Raw genomic sequence first — 13873 nt, forward strand, 5'->3', positions numbered from 1 at the left:
TTACTAGTCTCTTGTGTTTGATTGTCATTAGTCTCTTGACTTTGTGTACAATCATAAGCTCTTTTCTGTGAACTGAATTCCTGTCATTTCTTGTAAGAAAAGACATGTTCAAAAAACACAGCATTTCTTGACTCTATAATAGTGTTCACATTTATATCAGGTATTTCTGATTTATAAGTCAGAAATCGATACGCACTACTATTCTGAGCATAACCAATAAATACACAATCTACTGTTTTTGGTCCAATGTTAGTCTTTTTAGGAACAAGAACTTCAACTTTTGCCAAACACCCCCACACTTTTAAGTATTTGTAGGAAGGCGGTCAACCTTTCCACAATTCATAAGGAGTGCTGTTGGTTTTCTTGTGGGGTATTCTATTAAGAACATAATTAGCAGATAATATTGCTTTCCCCCACAAGTTCTGTGGTAAGCCTGAACTTAGTAACATGACATTCATAATTTCTTTTAGGGTTCTATTCTTCCTTTCATCAATACCATTTTGCTGTGGAGAATAAGTGGCTGTAGTTTGGTGAATAATGCCATGTTGTGCACAAAATTTATTTAATGGTGCATCATATTCACCACCCCTATCACTTCTAATATAAATCAACATAAAACATCCATCACTTGTTGTCTATGATGTGCTTGATTCAAAAATTTCAAATGAAAAATCCAAAATAATTATGACTACACAAATCAGAATTAATGTTTTGACAAAATCATATCCTCATAAAAATTTTGCCTAAGAAACAAACAAATCGAAAATCTCATTTGATTGTATAAATTCTTGCAACTCATTTACGAATAAGTAACACTATCACAAAAAATATTTGTGATAAAAGAAAACTAAATTATCTCTTCTAATGCAAGAGATACACTTCCATATTAAAATAATGTTTTAAGGTTTAACAAATTCTACTACGCAAGTAAAATAATAATTAATGACATCTCATGTCACAAATTTAAAATAAACTAATAATAAAACATTTCTTAAATTTACTTCCAATTAAATGGAACGATATAACTACATACATCTTCATGTTTAAATTTCTCTGGTGTTTAAATACCCATTCAAAATTAATGAGAAATATTCAAATTAATCTGCTTATGTCCAAAGTCAACATATCAATTTATCATTCCAACTCACATGACATTATTTTTTAAAGAAATAACTTGAGTTGATATCAATACATTCATATCAAACGCATCAACTAAAAATAATGAATTAACAAAATAAATTAATCATGCATGATCCCAAAACTTTCATCATGAGATAAAAAAACCCATAAATAAGATTCAACGCGTTTTAAATTTTAAACTATAAAACATATCTTTATTTAATCAGTTTGATTAGTCCATAAATAAACTAATTAAATATACATTAAAATGTTCTTGTGAATATATTTATATATATATATATATATATATATTTTTTCCGATTCAAGTGCAGAAACTATTCACAGAATTAAAGAATAAATCAGTAAACCAATAAAGAAAAAACTTGCCATAAAGGTTTTTTCGTAAAAAAAATAAAATTAATTTGTAAAACTAATATTTAACTCCAGAATCAAATACTTCTAAGTACTAACTGTAGCAACCCTCACCTTACTCTTGTCATACCTGCATACATTCATGTATGATCTCGTTTTGTTATGTTGTTTTGCAAGTTTTGCCTTGCCTTGTTTTGTTTAAATGTCGCTTGCATGATTTTGTTCCTTGCTTGGTGTGTAGCCGAGGTCATCTTGAGCTTAGTTCACCTCCGAACCTTTGTATTTAGAACTGTTTTGGAACCGCATGGTCGACCCCCATCTTTACCCCGGGTTTGTTACCGAGATGTTTTGCACTTAGTGATCCTTGTCCTTGGGCAGGTATGGCCTAGACCGAGGTGTGGCACACCCCAGCCAAGGTGTGACACAGCTTAGTCAAGTGTCGTCCTCCCTAGCCGATGTCTTTGTTACCCTGTTGCCGAAGCTTTAACTTTAGCCGATGTCATTACTTGCCGATGTGTCTTGCCTTAGCTTGCTGCATACGCTTTGTCATAGAGTTGTCTTATCAATCAGTCACCCTTTGAGTTGAACCAACCCGGAAGCGCCACGTGTCCGAGCTGAAGGTTAAGTCAGCCGGCAGGCCTGTGAACATATCATTCTTTTGTATCATTTTGTTGCAAGTTTTGTTCTTGAAGAGAGAGAAGCTCTAGAAGAGAGAGAAGGAGTTTTAGAGTGAGAGAGTAGATTTTCGAGTTGACCTTTGGAGTTGAGCCGATAGATTCGAGCTTTGGGGTAAGAATCTTAATCTACTCTGGTTGTTGTTATTGATCATCTAGCTGCATTGCATGATCGAATTTGTTTTGCATGTCATGCATCGATTTGAAGTTGGTTTCGGAAGAGAAAGATAGTATTCATGTGTTCTTGAAGAAAAGTCTCGTTTTGATCCGAAAGTTTGGAACAAGAACCATGTTTTGTGTTTGTTCTTGCATGATCTTCTTGTATGGGTACCCAGGTCCATGTTTTGAACTCATGGCATGAAATCTCAAATTTTTTGTAACAATTTATGATCTTGCATTCATCTTCCTCATGATCATGTTCATCATGTTCTTCATGTTCTTCAAAGGGAAACCCAGGTTTTCCCGACTTAGCTTTTGAATGAGGCCATCGGGACCACACCTCGGCAAGGAGGTGTAGGACCTCGGCAAAGACCTGGTTGGTACCCAGTGTGTTTTCATGAGACGGTAGCAGTGTTTAAACTCCCAGCATGTTTTGCTTTGTCATTGACTTGGATCTGGTGAGAATGTCGGGATCATTTGCATGCATATAAAGCTTGTTTTGAGAATGTGATTGCCATGTGATTGTAGGTCCTTGATCTTTGCTTTGAGCCTACACCCGAGGAGATCTATGTGAGTGGTATTTTTAATAAAGCTATGCTATACTGTTTTGATAAATCTTGCTTTGCTTTGTTTTGACAAAAGTATTTGTTAAGCATGAATGAATAGCTCTGTTTTGATGTATCAAGTATAAGTTTTGTTTTGATGTCATCCTTGAAAAGTCCCTTGTGCTAGAGGACTCTAAACTTTCGCAGCACTAAGTATAAAAGGATACGGTCCTTTCTTGGAAAGACTATCGTGTTAAAACGGGCTACGGGCCTAAGTAACACAAGACTATCGTGTTAAAGCGGGCTACGGGCCTAAGTAACACAAGATTATCGTGTTAAAGCGGGCTACGGGCCTAAGTAACACAAGACCATCGTGTTAAAAAGAGCTACGGGCTTAAGTAACACAAGTCCCTTGTGCTGGAGGACTATAAACTTTCGCAGTACCTTCGACTAATCGATTACGGATCGTACAGTCTTTGTTTTGCCACTGACGGTTTACCGCCTGGATTTGTTTGTTCGGAAAGCTTGATTTGTGTTTTGCCGATGCCAGTAAACATCCCTTGAGACTTGTAAGACTTGATAGATGAATACGGTTCATCTCTTGCTTTGATAAAGTTTTGATGTGTTTTGCTCTGAAAAGATCTCGGCTAATATTCGTATGGTCTTGGCATGTTTTGTTTGGAAAAGACTTCGGCTATATTCATGCAAAACCTTTATTACTAGTACCATTCACTGAGTATCCAAGCTCACCCTCTCTATATATATGTAGGTGATGAGCAGGACGGCGGCGACGCCTAGAAGTGTTTTGCAAAGCTTGTTTTGGATTCTTGTCATGTCGGCTTGACTTGTTCTATGTCGGAAAATTTGTATTTACGTCGGCAAATCTTGAAGATTATGCTTCTTTGGCTTGTAATTGTTGTATTTGCACATGTCGGCTCTAGAAGCCTTTTGATCAAGATTCTGATATCTATTTCGTTTATTATCAACCGAATGAGAAACTATGTCATGTATGTCATTACATTTGATCTATGCACAGCTCTTATGGACCACTTGTATTTTGATTTATCGCTTCCGCATCTGTGAGCCCCCTATACTATACTCTGATTGTGTTAAATTTTTGAAAGCTGGCCTTCGATAATCTCGGATTACTGGCCATCACGGCACCAAACTACTAGGGGTGGTTTGGGGTCGTGACAGAATGGTATCAGAGCACAAGTTCCTCAGTATACGTTATTTACACGCTTTGAGTCCTAAAGAGCATAGGATTTCCCTTAGAAAGATGTTAGGATTTGCATCATGGTGCTTGCTATTTGAACGAGGTGTGCATTGTCTTGACATACCTATTTGTTACTTGCCTACGTGGTTATTTGCTTATTTGTTTTAAAGTCACACTTTGCATGCTCATAGCATCATGAAGAGAGGTAGACCTCCAATTGGCCGGGATCAGCTCGAAGACAGATTGGACAGACTGGAAAGAGTAGTTGAAGGTTTGGCCCGCGAGTTGAGGCAAACAAGACAGCAGTACGCTAGTGCTACATCGACTCAGGCCGAGCAGACCAACGGCTGAAATGTAGTTCCGCCTCCACCTCCTCCAGTGCCGCAAGTTCCTCCGCAGCCAGCCTTATATGGGGATGGCACGATAGCTTTGATCAAGGAGTTCAAGAAAATGAAACCACCGAGATTCTCTGGGGGTATAGAGCCGATGAAGGCTGAGGCATGGGTTTTGGAAATAGAAAAGTTGTTCGAGATCTTTCCTAGCACCGACGCTCAGAAGGTGACGTTGGCAGCATTCACGTTAGATGATGACGCTCGCAGATGGTGGATGATGGTTCGAGAAAGCAATCCAGATCTGACTTGGACCCGATTCTTAGAGTTGTTCTACAACAAACACTTTCCCCTAAGTGTTCGAAACCGCAAGGCTACCGAATTTCAGACTTTGACGCAAGGCAACCGAACAGTGGCGGAATACGACCGCGCTTTTACTGAATTGGCGAGGTTTACACCTCACATGGCCAACGATGAATACATGAAGGCTAGGAAGTTCGAGAGTGGGCTTCGCGGACCGATTCAAGACCGGGTTAACTTGCACAATATGCCGACTTACGCCGAAGTGTTGGACAAAGCCATTCTGGCCGAAGCTAACCTGAATCGATACCAGAGCTCGGGGGAGAACCAGCGAAAGAGACAGAACTATGACAATCGCCGAGCACAGCTGGGCACCAAGAAGAAAACGAACATGGGCAGTGCTGGTAACCTAAGGCAGGAAGGTAATGCTAAACCGACGTGTTTGGATTGTGGAAAGCAACATTTTGGGGTCTGTCGTCGGACGTCTGGAGCTTGCTATGAATGTGGCGAAATGGGTCATTATGTGAAAGATTGCCCTAAGACAAAGGCTGATAACAACAAGAAAGGTGAGAATATCTCGGGTTCCGTCCAGAAGGTTAATGTTGGAAAAGGACAAATGAGACAGGGCAGAGTATTTGCGCTAGTACCAGGGGACACTCAGAATGCTGAGACAGTGGTGTCAGGTATACTCCTAATTTGCTCCCAAGATGCCTATGTGTTGATTGATTCGGGTTCTACGCATTCGTTTGTATCTGCTAAGTTTGCCAAGAAAATTAATAGAGAATTAGAGCCCCTTGATTATGTATTATCTGTGTCTACTCCATCTGGGAGATCTATGATTGTTGTATCCGTTTATAGAGCATGTGTTGTTGTGATTGAGAATGTTGAACTGTTAGTAGATTTAATGCCTCTAGACATAACTCATTTTGATGTTATACTGGGAATGGATTGGTTAGTCGCAAATCATACATCTATTAATTGTGTTTCGAAAAGTGTCACGCTGAGACCCCCAAACCTAGCCGAGGTTATTTTCCAGGGTAAAGGGATAGTGCCCCCACCTTACTTGATTTCGTCCATTAAGGCCTATAAGTTAATTCATAAAGGGTGTCGAGGCTACTTGTGTAGTATACTGGGTGATCAGAATAGAAATGTTAATTTAGCCGACATCCCAGTTGTTAATGAATTCCCCGACATCTTCCCGAATGAATTGCCTGGCCACTTAGCCGATAAAGAGATAGAGTTTACTGTTGATATCATGCCGGGAACCCAGCCGATCTCCAAAGCACCCTACAGGATGGCCCCAACTGAACTTAGGGAATTGAAACTGCAATTACAAGAATTGTTGGATAAGGGATTTATTAGGCCGAGCACTTCACCATGGGGAGCACCTGTTTTATTTGTTAAGAAAAAGGATGGCACACTCCATCTTTGTATTGATTACAGAGAACTTAATAAGGTCACCATTAAGAACAAGTACCCATTACCTAGGATTGATGATTTGCTCGACCAGTGACAAGGAGCACGAGTCTTTTCTAAGATTGACCTTAGGTCTGGTTACCACCAGCTTAGAGTTAAAGCCGAAGATGTTGAGAAGACTGCTTTTCGGACAAGGTATGGCCACTACGAGTTTCTAGTAATGCCTTTTGGAGTGACCAAGGCCCCTGCTGCATTTATGGATTTAATGAACAGAGTCTTCAAGCCATATTTAGATGAGTTTGCAGTTGTCTTCATTGATGATATATTGATCTATTCCAAGAGTAAAGCTGAACATGAAAATCATTTGAGACTTGCCTTACAGATTTTGAGAGACCGGAAATTGTATGCTAAGTTTAACAAGTGTGAGTTTTGGCTTCCTACTATCTCATTCTTGGGTCATGTGATTAATGAAGAGGGTATCTCGGTTGATCCTAGCAAAATTGAAGCCGTAGTAAATTGGCCGAGGCCGACTAATGTGTCCGAGATTCGTAGTTTTCTGGGTTTGGCAGGTTATTACAGGAAGTTTGTGAAGGATTTCTCAAGAATTGCAATTACATTGACGCAATTGACTAAGAAGGGAACATTGTATGAATGGACTAAAGATCGGGAGTCAGCTTTCCAGGAACTGAAGACAAGGTTAGTTACAGCACCAGACTCGTACTCCCATCAGGTAATGAAGAGTTTCATATTTATAGTGATGCATCGCATAAGGGTTTGGGTTGTGTATTGATGCAAAAGGGTAAAGTCATAACATATGCATCTCGTCAGTTGAAACCACATGAAAGGAACTATCCCACCCATGATTTGGAGCTAGCAGCCGTCGTATTTGCTTTAAAGATTTGGCGTCACTACTTGTATGGAGCTTCTTGTCAGGTTTTTATGGATCACAAGAGTTTAAAGTACCTGTTCACTCAGAAAGAATTGAATTTGAGACAGAGAAGGTGGCTTGAGTTGTTGAAAGACTATGATATGCAAATTCAATACCACCCAGGTAAAGCTAACAGCGTGGCCGACGCTTTGAGCAGGAAGTCAGATGGAAATTTGGCGTGTTTGACCATGATAACAGTGGAGCCGACTATTGTTGATGAGGTAAAGACAAGACAGATGGAGGATAAATTCTTCAAGAAAGTAGCCGAGGAGATTGTCACAAAGCCGAGATCAGGGTATACTATCGAAAATCAAGTGCTTAAGTTTGAAGGAAGGTTATGTGTGGCCGACATCCCAGAGTTGAAAAGGAAGATTTTGCAAGAAGCCCACAACTCCAAATTTGCCGTTCATCTAGGAAGCACCAAGATGTATCAAGATGTGAAGCGGACCTTCTGGTGGCCAAATATGAAAAGAGAAATAGCTGAGTTCGTAATGCCGGGATCATTTGCATGCATATAAAGCTTGTTTTGAGAATGTGATTGCCATGTGATTGTAGGTCCTTGATCTTTGCTTTGAGCCTACACCCGAGGAGATCTATGTGAGTGGTATTTCTAATAAAGCTATGTTATACTGTTTTGATAAATCTTGCTTTGCTTTGTTTTGACAAAAGTATTTGTTAAGCATGAATGAATAGCTCTGTTTTGATGTATCAAGTATAAGCTTTGTTTTGATGTCATCCTTGAAAAGTCCCTTGTGCTGGAGGATTCTAAACTTTCGCAGCACTAAGTATAAAAGGATACGGTCCTTTCTTGGAAAGACTATCGTGTTAAAACGGGCTACGGGCCTAAGTAACACAAGACTATCGTGTTAAAGCGGGCTACGGGCCTAAGTAACACAAGACCATCGTGTTAAAAAGAGCTACGGGCTTAAGTAACACAAGTCCCTTGTGCTGGAGGACTATAAACTTTCGCAGTACCTTCGATTAATCGATTACGGATCGTGCAGTCTTTGTTTTGCCACTGACGGTTTACCGCCTGGATTTGCTTGTTCGGAAAGCTTGATTTGTGTTTTGCCGATGCCAGTAAGCATCCCTTGAGACTTGTAAGACTTGATAGATGAATACGGTTCATCTCTTGCTTTGATAAAGTTTTGATGTGTTTTACTCTGAAAGGATCTCGGCTAATATTCGTATGGTCTTGGCATGTTTTGTTTGGAAAAGACTTCGGCTATATTCATGCAAAACCTTTATTACTAGTACCATTCACTGAGTATCCAAGCTCACCCTCTCTATATATATGTAGGTGATGAGCAGGACGGCGGCGACGCCTAGAAGTGTTTTGCAAAGCTTGTTTTGGATTCTTGTCATGTCGGCTTGACTTGTTGTATGTCGGAAAATTTGTATTTACGTCGGCAAATCTTGAAGATTATGCTTCTTTGGCTTGTAATTGTTGTATTTGCACATGTCAGCTCTAGAAGCCTTTTGATCAAGATTCTGATATGTATTTCGTTTATTATCAACCGAATGAGAAACTATGTCATGTATGTCATTACATTTGATCTATGCATAGCTCTTATGGACCACTTGTATTTTGATTTATCGCTTCCGCATCTGTGAGCCCCCTATACTATACTCTGATTGTGTTAAATTTTTGAAAGCTGGCCTTCGGTAATCTCGGATTACTGGCCATCACGGCACCAAACTACTAGGGGCGGTTTGGGGTCGTGGCACTAACACCTTTTCACAACGAGTTTAAGTGACCTTCCAAACGAAACCGTAAGTCACGTACAAAATGTACAGATTGTAATCGAAACACAAAGTTACATGATTGATTAACAAAATTAATTTTCTAGTTACTAAAACCAGAAAATAAATTATAACACAAAATAATTTTATTTTTCTTGTTACTAAAACTAGAAAATAATATAATTTTATTTTCCTTGTTACTAAAACTAGAAAATAAAATGCCACAATAATATCTGATTACAAAAATCAGAAAAACACACCACAAATTAATTTTCCAGTTACCAAAACCAGAAAATAAATTAAAACACAAAATAATTTTATTTTCCTTGTTACTAAAACTAGAAAAATAAAATACTACAATAATTTTCTGTAATACAAATTAATATTCTGCAATTGTTAATGACACCAGTATATTACTACTAGTTGTCAAAGAAAAGAGACAGTATATTACTACTATCTGTCAAAAAGCATAAATCACTATTTGTTTTTCCAATCAGAATATATCTTTATGAAATTACAAAAAATTAAATACAATGAAGATACCAAAAATGAATCTGTCTTAAGATTGTTGGACAATCTTCACTGTATTTAAGTAGATTAAATTCTGTTGTGTACTAAACAACAATTAGAATATAAAGAAATAAAGGAAATGAGAGAATTTGTTTGATTACAAAAATCAAATTGATTAATTTCTTTTAATAATTATCTAATCAAGTCCAGTGTTTGACACTGTGTTCTTAAGACTTGTCCTCTCCACGGTGCTTTTAGAATTTGGATGTCTATCTCCCAGGATAAAATGATCTATTACAAACAATAGGCGCACTACAAATTGTTTGCTTAACGAACGCACTAAGTGTTTATACTCTTTCACAGAAGAAAATAATGCAGCAATATGAAAAGAATATTTGCAGAATTATGAAGGACGAAATTATTAGAGTTACAAAATCCAAATGGGGGCTGTCCTATTTATAATAGATTTGAATCTGTTGGGTCAGATTTGAATCTGTTGGGTTTGATGTACAATAAAACCGGACCAGTTTATTTTTGGTTTAATTTGAATTCTGAATTTTATTTTACCAAAAATAAAATAAAATTCAAATGTTTTTGCCTCAAAAAGATTAGTATTGGGCTGAACAAGCCCAACTACACACCACGAGCCCAGGCCCAGCCTGCCCGACCGGCCGGACAGACGGCGGCGCGCGTGTGGTGATTTTTGGGTCCAATGGGTCTAGCCTATTTTGCCTATAACCTCTCCCTCTAAAACACTTGGGTACCCCTTGGGGCACACCCCAAGTACCAAACTCATGCCTTATAAACCCATTCAAAACTTCCCACCAAATCAATGTGGGACAAGCCATTTTACAACCTTAAGGAATTTCCACCAAAACTCCATTTTCATGAAGCACACTTTGGCTTTAATTTCCCATTCACTCGGTAATGGTTTTGAGCAACCAAATATACCACGTGAATCACAACGCGGCATAGAACGCGTTACCACTTTGACCCGCGAAAATCGACGCTCGGGGCCCATCTAAAAAATAGACCAAACCCAAGAAAAAATTCTGATTTTACCCAAAATTTTATAACCATTTCCAACAAAATCTTATCAGTGATTTTTGACTAGACAATTTCCTCACTCATAAGAGCATCTCCAATGGTATTTGCTATAATACCATTGCTATTGCTATAATTTAGTAATGAATAGTAATAATTTGTCAAATTATAGTAATGGTGCTCCAATGGTACACACACTACTACAAAAATATTTAAAGATCACACTTTGACAAAAAAAAAAAATCTCACTTTTATTGGAAGTGTGATAAAAAAAATTAAATTGATATTTTAATCACACTTAATTTGATTGAGTGTGATAATAGTTATTTTTTATGTCACTTTTCAATTAAGTGTGATTATATATATATATTTTTTTAATCACACCTTCTAATTAAAGTGTGATTATATATACACTACTACTTTTTAATCACACTTTTTAAACAAGTGTGATTATATATATATTTTTTAATCACACATTCTAATTAAAGTGTGATTATTTATATATTTTTTAATCACACCTTCTAATTAAAGTGTGATTATATATATACTACTACTTTTTAATCACACTTTTTAAATAAGTGTGATTATATAGATATTTTTTAACCACACATTCTAATTAAAGTGTGATTATTTATATATTTTTTAATCACACCTTCTAATTAAAGTGTGATTATATATATACTACTACTTTTTAATCACACTTTTTAAATATGTGTGATTATATAGATATTTTTTAACCACACATTCTAATTAAAGTGTGATTATTTATATATTTTTTAATCACACCTTCTAATTAAAGTGTGATTATATATACACTACTACTTTTTAATCACACTTTTTAAATAGGTGTGATTATATAGATATTTTTTAACCACACATTCTAATTAAAGTGTGATTATTTATATATTTTTTAATCACACCTTCTAATTAAAGTGTGATTATATATACACTACTACTTTTTAATCACACTTTTTACATAAGTGTGATTATATATATATTTTTTAATCACACATTTTAATTAAAGTGTGATTATATATACATTACTACTTTTTAATCACACTCCCTAAATAGGTGTGATTGTATAAAATATTTCAATTTGATTTTTATATAAAATATACAATTCCCAAATCCGCGCCTCTATTCTACCCATGAATGATAGAGAGGACTCACTACTAGAAAATGAGGCTTTAGACACGGAACTTTTTCACCCATTTTTTCATCTTTCTATCTCTCTGTCTCTGTCTCTCTTCTCTCTCTCTCTCTCACACTCTCACTCATCACTCTTCTCTGTCTGTCTGTCTGTCTGTCTGTCTCTCTCTCTTTCTCTCTGTCTATCTCTCTCATCTCTCTCTGTCTCTCTTCTCTATCTCTCTTCTCGTTATCTCTCTCGCTCATCTCTCTCTGTCTCTCTCTCGTTTATCTCTTTTCACTCTTTTTTTCTCTCCCTCTCTCTTTGTCTATATCTTTTCACCTATTTTTTCATCTTCCTCTCTCTTCTCTTTCTCTCTCTCACTCATCACTCTTTTTTTTCTGTCTATCTGTCTCTCTCTCTCTCTGTGTGTCTCTCACTCATCTATCTCTTCTCTCATCTCTTTTCTCTCTCTGTCTCTTTCGTTCATCTCTCTTCTCTCTATCTCTCTCATATTTCTCTGTCTCTCTCGCTCATCTCTCTTCTCTCTCTCTCTCTCATTCATCTCTCTTCTCTCTATCTCTCTCTCGTTCATCTCTCTTCTCTCTCTATCTTTTTTCTGTCTCTCACTCTCTATCTTTTTGTCCCTATCTCTCTCTTCTCTTTCTCTCTCTCTTTCTCTCCCACTATGTTCGCGTTGCTCACTCTCTCCCTTTTGCCTTCTCTATTTACTGAGCTCCCTCTCGATTTATCTATCCACTACAAGAAAATGCACTTTTAGCGACCACTTTGTCTCTCTCTTGCTCATCACTCTGTCTTTGTCTCTCTCTCTCTCTCTCTCTCTCTCTCTCTCTCTTTCTCTCCTCTATCTGTCTCTCACTCATTTGATTTGATTAAGTGTGATAATATTTATTTTTTATGTCACTTGTCAATTAAATGTGATTATATATATATATATATTAATCACACCTTCTAATTAACATGTGATTAAAGATCAACTAAGAAAAATTAAAAATATCTCACTTTTATTAAAAGTGTGATTAAAAAAATTAAAATGATTTTTAATCACACTTAATGTAATGAGTGAGATAATATTTTTTTTAATCACACAATTTAAATAAGTGTGATTATATATATATTCTAATTCAAAGTAATTGTAAATACATTCTCACACACACAATCAATTCCCAATCAACCCTAATTCATATCCCCAAAACATCTCATTCGACTATGTCTACCTCTTGTTGCTTCTCACCTTACCGATCGCCTCTGCCTCCGCTGCTACTAGCGTTGCCAATCGCCACCGCCGCTAGCCCTATCGGTCACCGTCGATCTTTTCCTCTTAGATCGCCTCACCGCTGGCCGATTCGGTAAGTTTGTTTTTGCTTTCTCTTTGCTTTCTCTCTCTTTGCTATTTGCTTTTCTCTCTCTCTCTCTCTCTTTCTCTCTATGCTTTTGTCTCCCTCACTAAGTTCAATATCTTGTGGAGGACGGTCTTTGATTGTTTGAGGGCACCGTAGAGACATTTTTATAATCTTCACATTTTTGAAATCTTTGCAATATCCATTCATATGGATCTCAGCAGTGTATCACCTTTCTGTGGAGTGAATTCCTAATTATTGACTAGGCATTTGATGAAAGGTAACTGCTGCAAAAAGGCCAAAGAATAGTGCATTAGAAGTTGATCTAGATTTCGAGCACAATGTGAAACCTGCCCCTGTAATCACAGAGGTATGATTAGCTAGAGTTTGGTTCATTTATACATACAGACAAGCTTCAAAGAAGCCGAGCTGCAACTATTCATGAGCAGTTTGGTTCACTTGCAGCCCTACCCTAGTCAAACAGATAATAGTTTGCCAATAATACTCACTGCCAAGGGTCACTTACAAATATAAGATGTTATTCGTGATTTCTAATTTATGTTGTGGAAAACTGTATTATTTGCTGTCACAGGAGTTCTGAAGTATGCTATCATGAAAAACACTTTCTTCAATGAAAAGTAGCACAATGCCCCAAACTTTAGTAGAATTCCTGGACATTACTATTTTACCTTGTCATTCCTGTTATGGTACACTTCTATGAATCCTATTGTTTTATCATTTTGTTCAAATGTTATTTTCTTTTCTTACTTGTGATACTCACTATTAGTGTTGCTCAAGCATTGTTGATTGTTACTATACCAACTTGTTATGGTATACATCTATGAATCCCCTTGTTTTATCATTTTGTTCAAATGTTACATTCTCTTTTTACTTGTGATGCTCCATTTCTTCTATCAGTGTTGCTCTGATATTGTTGAACATTTGCTTGAATTGGCTTTGGCTATCTCTCTATGCATATATATATATATATATATATATGTGTGTGTGTGTGTGTGTGTATATATGTA

This window comes from Camellia sinensis, chromosome 5 (genome assembly GCF_055761805.1).
Source record: "Camellia sinensis isolate YWXY chromosome 5, ASM5576180v1, whole genome shotgun sequence".
Classification (NCBI taxonomy): domain Eukaryota; kingdom Viridiplantae; phylum Streptophyta; class Magnoliopsida; order Ericales; family Theaceae; genus Camellia; species Camellia sinensis.